Below are 13,705 nucleotides of genomic sequence, written 5' to 3' on the forward strand. Positions count from 1 at the left end.
ACGTAAATGTAGTAGGTCCTAGGTTAGTTTGCTTTAAGTGTACGCAGCACGACGGCTGCGCAGGGATGGAGAAACAAAGATCAGCCTAAGTGGCTTCAACATTTTGACATCATGCTATCTCCTGTTCTCAATCTAATCTCTTTGCGTCCCTCCCCTACTGATGCGACTTCCTGTTTCCGGTAGGTCGAATCATTAGATTTCCGGTTTCCGGCTGGCGAGACGCGGCCGAGGGAAAGACATTGCGTTAAATGTGGCGGGACACCGGAGAAGGAAAACTGCGGGGCTGGTCACGAGCGATCTCAAATACGAGTTGGAAGGTGGGACGGGGTTGGGAAGTTTGGGAATAAAGGATAGGTGCTAGACCTGAGATAGGGAGGAGAGGGGTATGGTGGGAAAGATGGTAGATTGCGGGCGGCGGGAGGAGAGGTCCGGTCCCCGGTCGAATACGAAGAGAAGTGCTTGTCGTGACTCGTGTGGGGACAGTCACATGTATGTGACTTGATATCTCTCGGTTTCACCAGCAGACAAGATTTCTGTACCAATATTATGTCTGCTTATCGTGCATATTCAACAGGAATGTCTCAGGGTTACGTTTTCAAGATGCCACCCAAATAGTTCAACACCCTGTCTCAAGGAGCCCGCATTTTAGACATTCCCAGATAAAATGAACGTATGTGCCTTCTCTTTGTGTACACTTAGGATACGCAGCTGTTGTATGTGCTCACGTTGGATGCATATAAATTCTGTGCATTATTTATTTATTTATTGCATTTGTATCCCACACTTTCCCACCTCTTTGCAGGCTCAATGTGGCTTACAATACATCATGGATAGTGGGAGTAAGAAGAGAATAGATATTTGGCATGATTTTAAAATTCTTCTTTTTCTAGACCACGGTTTCCACAACTTTTGGTATTCCAAACACACAAGTAAATTTTTTATATCTATATATGTACTCGGTTCCTGGTTTCGTTTTTGAACTGTGGCCCCTAGAGCAATCCCTAATTAGATTTTTGTATAACCCAAGAGATGGTCCCCATTTGGAAATCTCCATCTATGTCTCTTCATTACCCCAGTTTAAAAAACCCTTTGCCTATTGGCCAGTGTTCCCCCTTCCCTGTCTTGGAGGTTACATGATGTCACAGCTGCAGCTTACCAGAGTTCTTTGTGTCTCAAGTTAAAACTCCCCCATGCGAAGAGGCAAAGACCTTAACCACTGTGCCCAACCCCCTGTTTCTAAATCTTGCTCCTCTCTCAGATCACCCAGGGACTGTTCCATGGAGCAAAATCCTGCTTCCCATAGAAGCCTAATTAAACTGGAACCTTATGGAAAAGGCCCAATTTTTATGCATCCATATTCAGGCCCAACATACTAAACACATCAAGCTTTGACACCCATCCTGAAATGGACATGGAAGTGCACTGTACAACGCAAAGCAAGTATGGCTGTACTAACTGCTCCTTCTGCTGGGATATCCACAGAAATACTGAGGGAACATTTATTCCTGAACATACCTTAGCAGGCAACAAACATTATAGAGCTTGAGGTTCAGCAGCCCCATACTAGTACTGCTTGTTGCATTCTATTGAATTACAGTATTTATATTCCATATCTACTTTAGAGAGTTCTATGTAGATTACAAATAACTAGGCATACTAGGAGATAACAGCGTATGATTAATCAGAATTTAGTCAGTAATTACTTTTGGAACAATAATGTTTTAACAGCCTTCTTAGAGTAGTAAAGAATTCCATATTTTTGGAGCTTAGTATGAAAAAGGTAGAATAAATCTTTTAGATCCAATACCCATAGGGTTTGGACAGTTTAAATCCAGTTTATTCCACGTCACTCGAGTGGTTGAATTTTGAGGAAGAAGCAATAAATTAGAAATTTAGTGTGGAGCTTTGCATTGAAAGTAAAGCTGAATAGTAAAATAGCATATTTTACTATTCAGCCGAATACGAATAATGTAAAATATTCGGCGGAATGTGAATACTGAATATGAGTAATGGGCATTGAGCTTTAACATAGCAAATAATAAAAGAGTCAATGTGAAATCAGAGATCAAGTGTTTACTTCAGTAGGATTTAGCACAGTAGAGGCCTGGGTTATTCGAATTTAAATCACTATTCAGCTGAATACAAATAATATAATGGGACGCTATTTGGGCCGAATCAAATATGAATATTCGGTACAGACCTAGTTGAAAGATTTTGAAAGCTATCATAAATTGTTTACATACAATCCTAGCTTCAATCAGTAGCCAATGCAACTGTACCAAAAGAGGGGAATATTAATTGGGCTGCTACACTTTTTATCTGTAGCTTCTGAAGTATATATTTTTTATGTTCCTGTAAGTGTATTATATTACTAATCAAGCTGAGATTACAACAAAGATTGCACTACCAATCTGAATAATTCTGGTTGCAAATAATTTTCTTATTTTTTTGTTTCCACAATGTTAAAAATGTATGCTTAAAGTATTTGGGGCTAATTCACAATCTAAGAGAACTCCAAGAACTTTTATATGTGGTTCTAATGTGTAACTATCATGACCAATTACTAATTTCAATAGATTTCTGAATGTGACTGTGTCCCAAATATTAAATATTTGGTTTTCTCTTTAATTAGTGAAAGTGAGAGGTGTGGTCCAACGTTCAACTAATTCAAAGCATTTTGAATTAACAGAATCTCTTCTTCCAAAGGAGTGTGAACGGGAATCAAAACTGAGATATAGTCAACATAAATATAAACTTTAAACCCTACATTTTCCATTAAAGTTCCAGAGTAGAACACCAGCAAATTAAACAAAATTGGAGATTGAGAGCCCCGAGGCACGTCACAATGCAATTTCCAAACCTTTGATAATTTACTAGACATCTTCACTCTAAAACTGGTGAGACAGAAAACCACTGAACCAATTCCATATATTTCCAGGGATTCTAATCTCACTTAAAATAGGTAATAAAATAGAATGGGCTACAAGGTAAAGCACTGGATAAATCACACTGCAAAAGAATTGACCGTTTCCCCATAGACATTAACAACCTAACTTCAGAAATCAGAGAAGCAACTACTGTTTCAGTACTATAGTTACTGCACAAAAATATCAAAAGCATTCCAATAGTCCTCTAACTGTTTTGCTAGTAGGCCGTCTTATAACAACAAAAAAAAAGGCATGCACTCTACTGGTCTTTATTTGTGATCTCACTAAAATCTAGGTCTTTGTTTTTTTAATATAGGAATAAATGATTTCACTTGATGTTTTGGAGAATATGCCTTGTGATAACATGTAAACTGATAAAACTTAAAATTTGGGGTAGCTTTACCCATTAAAAAATGGATGGTAAATATCAGACAAAATAAATTTTAACAGATCTATATCTTGATGTAGAAAGGGAAAAAAATCAGACCAATGTCTATCTGCTGATGTGTTTGTTATTAAAGCTTGTATTTCTGTTTGAACTAGGTTGAGCTTCTAAGAGGAGTTGAGGTTTCTTGATTTTGTTAAAGTCCCACTTGTTCTGCACATGGAGCGCAATCATTACTTAAGGGAAGGAGGTCTGATAGATTACTCAGATGATTGGGAAAAATATTTTTTAATACAATCTACTGTCTCTTTGCCGGTTGTAAACATGAAATAAGTGCTTTATTAAACTTCAGTCTGAGGCCTGTTGCTTCACAGGCCCAGGAATAAAGGTAAAGTCTCTTTTCTTCAGAGATTAGTCTTAGCGGGCCTTGGCTGACAGGGCCCAAAACAGTCTGTAGCTTGTGATTGCCACGTCCCAAACAGTCTGTAAGTTTCTGCTCTCTCACTCTCTGGGTTTCAAACAAGCCTGATGTAAGCCAGGCCAAAGTAGTTAGACATATATTGTAAAGGATATGGTAGGGCTTCAGTTCTTTCTTCCCTAAGCCTGCTTAACTCCACTCTGCCTTTTATACTTCGTGGTTCCTGTTCTTTCTGCTCCACCCCTCCGGTCTCCCTTCCTGGGTGGGACTAGTGGTTTAAGGAGGCTCAGACTACCTGAGGGACTATCTTTAAGGGTGAGGGGCAGTGTTCTTCTCTTGGTACTCTGATCTCATCCCATGGTTTTGCTGATGACTCCTAGATCTACCTCTCCACACCAGAAATTTCAGCTGGAATCCAGGCCAAAATATCAGCCTGCCTGTCTGACATTACTGTCTGGATGTCTCACCGCCATCTGAATCTAAACATGACCAAGACTGGGCTTTCTTATCTTTCCCCCTAAACCAACCTCTCCTGTTCCCCCATTCTCTGTCTGTGGATAACACGCTTATCCTCCTTGTCTCAGTTCATAACCTTGTGGTCATATTCGACCCCTCTGCACATATTCAACAGACTCCTAAGAGCTGGCATTTCTTTCTCTATAATATCACCAAAATTCATCCTTCCCTTTCTGAGCATACTACCAGAATCCTTATCCACACTCTTTATCACCTCTTGCTTAAACTATTGCAACTTGCTTCTCACAGGTCTCCCACTAAACCATCTCTTTCCCCTTCAGTCTGTTAAAAATTCATCTGCATGACATATTCTGCAACTGTCGCTATGCTCATATTAGCCCTCTCCTTGTCATTTCATTGGCTCCCTATCCGTTTCCACATACAATTCAAACTCCTGTTATTGACTTACAAGTGCATTCACTCTGCAGCTCCTCAGTACCTCTCCATTCTTATCTTTCCCTACACTCCTCCCCAGGAACTCCATTCACTGGGTAAATCTCTCATCTGCACTCTTCTCCACTGCTAAATCCTGACTCCATTCCTTTTATCTTGCTGCGCCATATGCCTGGAATAGACTTCTTGAACCGGTATATCAAGCTTCATCTGTGGCCATCTTCAAATCTAGGCTAAATGCCCACCTTTTTGATGCTGCTTTTAACGCCTAACCATTATTCACTTGTTCAGTACCCATGTTTTCTCTTTCCCACCATAGTAATTCCCTTATCCTTTATTTATCCTGTTTGTCTGTCCTAATTAGATTGTAAACTCTGTTGAGCAGGGACTGTCTCTTCATGTTCAAGTGTACAGCGCTGCGGAGATCTAGTAATGCTATAGAAATAAGTAGTAGTAACCCTCACTGCTCAGAATTTTTTTTATTTTTATTTTTTAGCCATTTTGTTTTATAGTATTTAACTACTTTCTACCAGAAGGTCCTTTATTCCACTGGATCCTTTACACCCTTCCCACAAAAACCTTCTCACTGCTCCTTCCCAACACAAGAAGGTCCTCTGCTTCAACACAAGCAGGAGACTCCAAAGAACATAGCGCAACCATCTTAATCAGATGCATCCTTCCCCACAACAAAAGAGGCAATGCACACCACCTTGCTATTTTCACCTCCATAGCTCTTTTCAAGAGCCCAACATTTAAGCTATTATCTGTTAAGTTACCCGGGAGCATAATGCCCGTATCTCAGGGATCCTTTTGCCACTTGCAAGGGGAAGGGGCCTTACCAGTACTTCTGTACCTGTTTAGTAACATCCAGAGCTATCAACTTCTCCTAGTTTACGAAATACCATCAGATAATCTGCAAGTAGTGCCAGCTTACTTTCTCACTTATCTACCCTAATTTCTTTAAATCTCATCTCTTGCATCAGTCTCCTCACCAAGTGCTTAGTACATTAGGTAAAAAGCCATAGGAAAAGGGACATATTTTTGTCCCTTCTAATTGAAATTACAGGTACTACCCTACCTTTAAGCAAGACATGAATACTCAGCTTAGTATATAAAAGCCTAATTCTTCCTTGTCATCAAGCAGATGAAGCCATTACGTATGGGTTGTGTCCATCAACCAGCAGGGGGAGATAGAGAGCACTCAACTTTTCATAGTGCCTCATGGCCAGCTAGCTCCACTGCCTCTTCAGTATTCTCTATCTCCCCAAGCAGGGTGGCTGCAGCTTCTTCGAGCTCCATCAGATATCTGTCTGGGGGTGGCTCCTGGCTTGCCAGTTGTTAACCGGGGTGTTAGAGGCTATAGCAGCTTCACTTTGAAGGCACATAGGTCAGCCCTTTCCCTGCCTTACCCATGCCTCCGTGGATGTGGACATATTAGCTTGCTTTTCCCTTTCCTTTCCCACTCAGTGGATGCAGGCACATTGGTTTGCCTTTCCCTGCCTTTCCCACTTATCTGAGCCTCTGGAGTGTTTTTATTTACCTCTTTTGCCTCTGCTTTCCTCACAGCATTAAAAAAAAAAAAATTAAAGTCGCGTCGCGCTTTAGCGCAGCGATCTTGGAAAAGAGGTTTTTTTTTTTTTTTTTTAGATTCTTCTGCAGGACTGGAGCTGTGATACTCGGTCTAGTGAGGTAAGAGTGTTTTCTGACTCCGGGGTGGGCCCGCGATCGGGACATTTTTGAATTTTACCGCCGTTTTCGGTGATGGCTGCGGAGACTGTAAAGCGTTGTTCTAAATGTGGCAAGCGCAAATCAGCAGCGGGGCTCTGTAATTCGTGCTGTACAGACGGTAGAGCCGGCCCGAGCATGGCGAGTGGCAATCTTTTGCGCTCTGAGCTGGCAGCGGACGCCATTTTGGATTTTCCACATGGCACGGCCTCTGTTGCGATGGAGAGCCCTGAATCCGGGGGGGGGGGGGGGGGGGGGGTCCTCTGAGTGAGGCTAATAATAGAGCTGATAGCCCTGGTCAGGATCCGGGCGGTCAGGGAGCGGTTTTCTCCCCTGATTTTGTTTTAATGCTGCATAGGGCGTACATGCTTAAAAGTGCTCTTCGGCGCCTCTGCCTGCCCCCCCCCCCCCCCCCGGTTAATCCTGGCCTTTTGGAGTTGGCTTTGCCTGTTTCTTATCCTCCTGATAAACGCAGAAGGGCTAATCCCCCTTCTGAGTGTGGCTCCCCCCCCCCCCCCCCCCCCCCCCGTGGACGGGCTATGAGGATTCTGAGGGGTCTGGCAAAACTTCTTGGGCTGAGGAGCCAGAGTCGGGTGCAGAATTGCCACAGGAGCTTGATCCGTCTGCGGTGAGGATTTTGCACCGCGAGGAGCTGCCAGCGCTTATTTCAGATGCCTTACAAGCCCTCTCGATTGAAGATCCTGGGAGTGGCACAGCCTCCTCTGTTATTCCAAGGATGGCTAGTACCAGAAAGCCTGCTCGAGCCTTTCCTTTGCATGACTCCATCCAAGAGCTTATTTCGGCTCAATGGGCTGACCCCAAGGGACCTTTGAAGGTTGCCACGGCTATGGGGCAATTATACCCTCTGAGTAAGGAACATTTGGCTCGCATTGCAATGCCTAAAGTGGATGCCCTGGTCACGGCTGTGACAAAGAGAACTACCCTCCCTGTTGAAGGAGGTGTTGCCCTGAAGGATATTCAAGACCGCAGGCTTGATTCAGCTCTGAAGCGGTCCTTTGATTTGGCAGATCTCACTGTTCGGGCGTCTGCATGCAGTTGTTATGCTGCTAGAGCCTGCCTGACTTGGTTACACCAGGCAGTGGAACAGCCCGGTGATGGAGCGGAGACCTTATCTGTAGTGGCTCCGCAGATGGAGTCGGCCTTGTCTTTTTTGGCTGACGCCCTTTATGATATGGTCAGAGCTTCGGCTAAACAAATGGCTGTAGCAGTGGCGGCTCGCCGCACTCTTTGGCTACGACATTGGGCGGCGGACATGGTCTCTAAGCAAAGGTTGGTGAAGTTGCCCTTTCAAGGCCTTCTCCTGTTTGGTGAGGAGCTGGAAAACATTGTTAAAGGCCTGGGGGATTCCAAACCTCAGCGCTTGCCCAAAGATAGGCCGAAGCCTTCCTCTAAGGGTCAGGCGGTCTGCTCCTCTTACAGACCTCGCTTCCGTGAAGCTAGAAGGTACCGCCCGGGGCGTGCTGCTGGGTTCACTTCGCGTGCCTGCTTTCAGCAGAGAAACTCCTTTCGCTCGTTCCACAGCTGCCGGTTCAAGGCCTGGAGTTCAGGGGCAACCCTCTCAATGATGGTGCGCCGGCCCCCTCCTCTTTTCCTGTCATTGGAGGAAGACTTTCCCTCTTTTTCGAGGAGTGGGCCAAAATCTCCGCAGATCAGTGGGTCTTGGACCTGATCAGAGACGGATACTGAATAGAATTCGATGCCCCGGTGAGAGACGTGTTTGTGGCGTCCCGATGCAGTTCTGCCGCCAAACGAGCGGCAGTAGAGGAGACTTTGCACAGTCTATGCCAGATAGGGGCTGTGACCACGGTGCCTCCCGCCGAACAAGGTTTAGGCCGCTACTCCATTTACTTTGTGGTGCCACAAAAAGGCGGATCTTTTCGCCCAATCCTGGACTTAAAAGAGCTAAACAAGTCCTTAAGAGTGCGGCATTTTCACATGGAAACCCTGCGTTCCGTCATTGCGGCGGTACAGCCAGGAGAGTTTCTCACGTCTCTGGACCTGAAAGAAGCTTACTTGCACATACCAATTTGGCCCCCGCACCAGAAGTTTCTGCGGTTTGCGGTGTTGGGAAAACATTTCCAGTTTCGGGCCTTGCCTTTTAGCCTCGCCACAGCTCCCCGAACCTTCTGCAAGGTAATGGTGGTAGTAGCTGCCTTTCTCAGGCGAGAGGGTATCCGGGTTCACCCGTACCTAGACGACTGGCTCATCAGAGCAGACTCAGAAAAAAAAGAGTCATCTAGCTACAGCCAGAGTGGTTTCAGTCCTTCAATCTCTGGGCTGGGTCGTCAATATGGCCAAAAGTTACCTGACCCCCTCGCAATCTCTAGAATATTTGGGGGCCAGGTTCGACACAGCCTCGGGCTATGTGTTTGTTCCCGAGCAAAGGCAGTGCAAGCTTCAGAATCAGGTCTGTCTGCTCCTGAGGATGCCCCACCCGCGAGCTTGGGACATTGTCCAGCTGTTGGGATCGATGTTGGCCACCTTGGAAGTGGTGCCATGGGCGAGAGCGCACTTGAGACCTCTACAGTATTCTCTACTTCAACGGTGGTCTCCAGTATCTCAGGATTATCAGTGCAGACTTCCTTGGCTCCCTGCAGCCCGCCTCAGTATGGAGTGGTGGCTCTCGGACAGCATGTTGCGGCGGGGAATGCCGCTGGCACTCCCCGATTGGTGCCTAGTGGTGACAGATGCCAGTCTGAAGGGCTGGGGCGCACATTGCCAGGGGAAGCATGCCCAGGGTCTGTGGACGCCCGACGAGTCGGAGTGGTCTATCAACCGCCTGGAATTGAAAGCGGTGTTTCTGGCTCTTCTGGCCTTTCAAGTGACCCTGGAAGGATTGGCTGTCCGAGTGATGTGGGACAACACGACAGCAGTGGCCTACATAAATCGACAAGGCGGCACTCAGTGCAGAGCTCTAGCCGCGCAGGCTGAACAAATTTGCCACTGGGCCGAGCTGCATCTACAGTCCCTGTCAGCAGCTCACATTGCAGGTCAGAGCAACGTGCAAGCCGACTATCTAAGCAGGCATCAGATCGATCCAGCGGAGTGGGAACTAGCAGACGATGTATTACTACTACTACTACTTAACATTTCTAAAGCGCTACTAGGGTTACGCAGCGCTGTACAATTTAACATAAAAGGACAGGCCCTGCTCAAAGAGCTTACAATCTAAAGGACAAGTGAGTAGTCAATACGATATGGGCAGTCAAATTGGGGCAATCTGGAATTCCTGCAGATATGTGCCAAATGGGGCAAGCCAGTGATGGATCTTATGGCGACCAGTTCCAATGCCAAAGTCCCGTGCTTCTTCAGCAGACAAGAGGGATCCTCGCTCTGCCGGGTTGGATGCCTTGGCTCAACCCTGGCCCCTGGGCTTGCTGTATGTCTTCCCTCCGTGGCCCTTGATAAGACGAGTGCTCCTGCGGATTCGGCTGCATCCAGGAGAAGTGGTGCTCATCGCCCCGGATTGGCCCAGGAGGCCTTGGTATGCGGACCTCCGACAGATGCTGTTGGAGGCTCCCTTTCCGTTACCTCTGGTTCCGCACCTGTTGTCACAGGGTCCGGTGGCCATGGAGGACGCCTGCCGCTTTGGTCTTATGGCATGGCGATTGAGAGGGCGCAATTGAGAGATAAAGGCTACTCAAATAAGGTAATTTCCACTCTCCTGCAGGCCCATAAGCGTTACACTTCCATGGCTTATGCCAGGATTTGGCGCCAGTTTGAAGTCTGGTGTGTTTCAAGAGCGCGTTCTCCGTTGCGGGCTCCTGTCTCGCTGATTCTGGATTTTTAGCAGGATGGTTTACACAAAGGCTTGGCCTATAATTCCTTGCGGGTGCAAGTGGCAGCATTGGCCTCCCTGCGTGGCAAGGTTGAAGGCGTGTCCTTAGCTGCTCATCCAGATGTGGCACGGTTTCTTAGAGGGGTGCTTCGACTCCGTCCTCCCGTGCGGGCACCTTGTCCAGCTTGGAACCTGGGGTTAGTATTGAAGGCCCTTCAGGGGGCTCCCTTTGAACCGCTTCGGCGTGCTTCAGAGAAAGATTTGACACCGAAGGCCGTCTTTTTAGTGGCCATTACCTCGGCGAGACGGGTGTCAGAGCTCCAGGCGCTGTCCTGTAGAGACCCTTTTCTGCAATTCTCAGAGTCGGGTCACGGTTCGGACCGTGCCTTCCTTCATGCCTAAGGTGGTTTCAGCGTTTCACCTAAACCAGCCTGTTTTTCTTCCCTCCTCTATTGAGGAGGAGTTTCCAGATTCATTTGGGCAGTTGCACCTTTTGGATGTGCGCAGGACTCTGTTGCAGTATCTGCAAATTACAAATTCTTTCAGGACCTCTGATCATCTTTTTGTGCTGTTTGCAGGTCCTCGCAGAGGGTCTTCAACGTCTAAAGCCACTATTGCCCGTTGGCTCAAAGAAGCTAGTTTTTCAGCATATCTGCTGTCTGGCCGGGCTCCGCCTGAAGCCTTTAAGGCACATTCCACAAGAGCGATTTCCTCTTCCTGGGCGGAAACTGGAGCACTATCTCTTCATGAGATTTGCAGTGCTGCAACATGGGCTTCTAAGCTCTCTTTCGCCCGACATTACAGGCTGGATGTGGCTGCCAGGAGGGATGCGCGTTTTGGAGCACAGGTGCTAGCGCGTGGTGTGGCTTGTTCTCACCCTATTTAGGGATTGCTTTGTTACATCCCATACGTAATGGCTTCATCTGCTTGATGACAAGGAAGGGAAAATTAGGTTCTTACCATGATAATTTTCTTTCCTTTAGTCATAGCAGATGAAACCATGAGCCCTCCCTGTATGATTGTCTGTATTGCAGTGATTCTGATTTTAGGTGCTGTTCTTGTTTCCTGAAATTATATTCCTTCCTTGAGGAGTCGGAAAACAGTCCAGGATTCTTGTTACAGTTATAGGAGGATGAGTTCATTCCCTCCAGTTCATGTTTTGGGAGGATGCAAGTATTCCCTCCGTTTATACAAAGTGGAGGATGAGATTATTTCCTCCAGGAGGATGAGTTCATTCCCTCCTTTTGTTGAGCTTATGCCCTTGTTAAGGGGCCATCGTTCGTTGTGAGGAAAGTTCATGTTATTCCCATTGCGGTTTGCTATACTGCTTTGGAAGCTTCAAATACTGAAGAGGCAGTGGAGCTAGCTGGCCATGAGGCACTGTGAAAAGTTGAGTGCTCTCTATCTCCCCCTGCTGGTTGATGGACACAATCCATACGTAATGGCTTCATCTGCTATGACTAAAGGAAAGAAAATTATCATGGTAAGAACCTAATTTTCCCATTTTACGTTTGCTATCAATATACTGGAACTAATTGTTCTGTTATGGTGGCTGGTAATAAAGCCTGTCCTGTGTTGAATTTAAGCTTGTAAGGTAATGTAAGGAAAACTTCTTAACTGTTGAATCTCTTGAAATTGACTCTACTGGAATTCTGTAGTCTGCCTTCAGTGAATATTATACTTAATTTGCAACATTGGAAAAATTGATTTGCAACATGATGTAAAATGTGAGGAACATATGTGATCGTCTCTGAGGAAAGGTAACTAAAGTAGCAGATCTAAAATGTTGAACATGGCTAATTTTTCATGTCATGGGCCCTTAAACAGTTTGCAAAAGTTACGTGTTTCAACTGGTAACTTTTTAAAATTTTTCACATGAAAGGATGGGGTTGGAACAAATGATTTGTAATGCAACAGTACAAACAGAATTAATTAAAACCTTATTTTGTTTGTTTCGGGTGACTTTAGTCAACTTTCCCAGAGATAGTCACATATAGCTATTAAAAGAGAAGAGAAATTGATGAGGCTAATGTAAAATATTACATGTGAATCTAGGGTTTTCCAAGGACAGGCAGGCATGATATTCTCACATATGGGTGACATCATCCATGGAGCCCGGTGTGGACACTGTCATAGTGCACTGTCACTTTAAAACTTTGAGACAGTGTCTCCCATCACCCATGTGCTGGTGCCTTCCTGCCAATGCTTGAGCTCGGGTCCAGCTGTCTGTCGTTTTCCGCAGAGCAGAGAGGTTGTGTTTCTAATTTCTCCTCAGCATGTCAGACTTTATGCTTTCTCATATTTTTCTTTGTTCAATTTATTGATTTTACAAATTATTTTTCATTTTTCTTTTTTTGGCCTCTGACTCCTTTTGGCCGGAAGCATCCACTATTTCCGGATAGAGAACTACTCAAGCATCCCAGGTCATGGAGCCTTTTGACCTTGCATCGGCTGTTTTTCCCTCCATGTCAACGAGGGTGCCAAATGGCTTTAAAAAGTGTATTTGATGCAATAGGACCATTTCAGGCACCGATCCCATAACTTGTATTTTCAGCGCTTGGGTCTTGAGCATACAGTGTGGCCTTTGCATATGCAAAAGGAGACACTTAAAGCTTGCAAAGTCCAGTGTGAAAATCTTTTCGGTTCTGCATCAGTATCGAGTATGGCAGGGGATTTGGCAATAGATGCGCAACTGTGTCGGCATTGACATTGGGTGCACCGACGCAACATCGAGAATGTCCAACATTGGACTTCAGACCGCATAAGGACTCTACATCCTTCTTGTTGGTGCCATGGTTACTGGGGGACCTGCAGCATAAAAAACCTAAGAAGTATCACCATCGTTCTCCCTCCAGGCATTCTGCCAACACCCCCCCCCCCCCCCCCCGCATCAACATCTTCATTGTATGGGAAGCATGCATGCCGCAGTGACCGCGCTCCTTTTCTACAACTTATTTCTCAACAAATGCCTCTGAGATCCTTGACTCCTACACCTACACAGGCTTTAACTCAGGCACAGATGCCTACTCTACAGGAGGAAATCCGAGCAATGCTCAAACAAGGGCTACTGCATACGAGGTCTGTTTAGGCTTACAGGGTGCTTGCTCCAGCTTTAACCCAGCCCATAGATGCATCAGAGAGAGAGTCACAGGAGAGGTCCCTTATACTGGCTTGATATCGACTGTTGGGGGCACCACAAACCGGACCAACACATGCGTCGACATCTGCAGAGAAATTTTCTCAAGCATCGGAGACTGATCTGCCTCGATGTTCTTCCATGCAGAGCCAATGCTGTAGTCAACACACACTCTTTCACGTACTACCTAAGAGTCAGACTCGAACCTCTTCCGGGAGACGGATCAGGACCCACAGGACCTCTCAGCTGAGGAGTCCTAAGGCATCCCATCTGATCCTTCTCCGCCACCTGAAAGAAGTATGTCTCCTCCAGCTTTATCCATGAAATGGATCAAACAAGAACTTTCAAATTAGAGATGGAAGAGGAACCTTGTTTAGAGCATTTTGAGGTCCTAGATTGACTCTCC

At 45.9% G+C, this 13,705-nt stretch overlaps 1 protein-coding gene across 1 annotated transcript in view; it reads left to right on the forward strand.

The window, feature by feature from the left end:
- Positions 1-218: 218 nt before the first annotated feature.
- Positions 219-13,705, forward strand: part of PHF8 (PHD finger protein 8) — a 289,339-nt gene continuing 275,852 nt past the window's right edge. Inside the window, exon 1 of the mRNA XM_030194272.1 lies at positions 219-317. The gene's annotated coding sequence lies outside the window, so the exon portion shown is untranslated. The remainder of the gene's footprint in view (positions 318-13,705) is intronic.

The sequence above is a fragment of the Microcaecilia unicolor genome, chromosome 2 (assembly GCF_901765095.1).
Source record: "Microcaecilia unicolor chromosome 2, aMicUni1.1, whole genome shotgun sequence".
Taxonomy (NCBI): domain Eukaryota; kingdom Metazoa; phylum Chordata; class Amphibia; order Gymnophiona; family Siphonopidae; genus Microcaecilia; species Microcaecilia unicolor.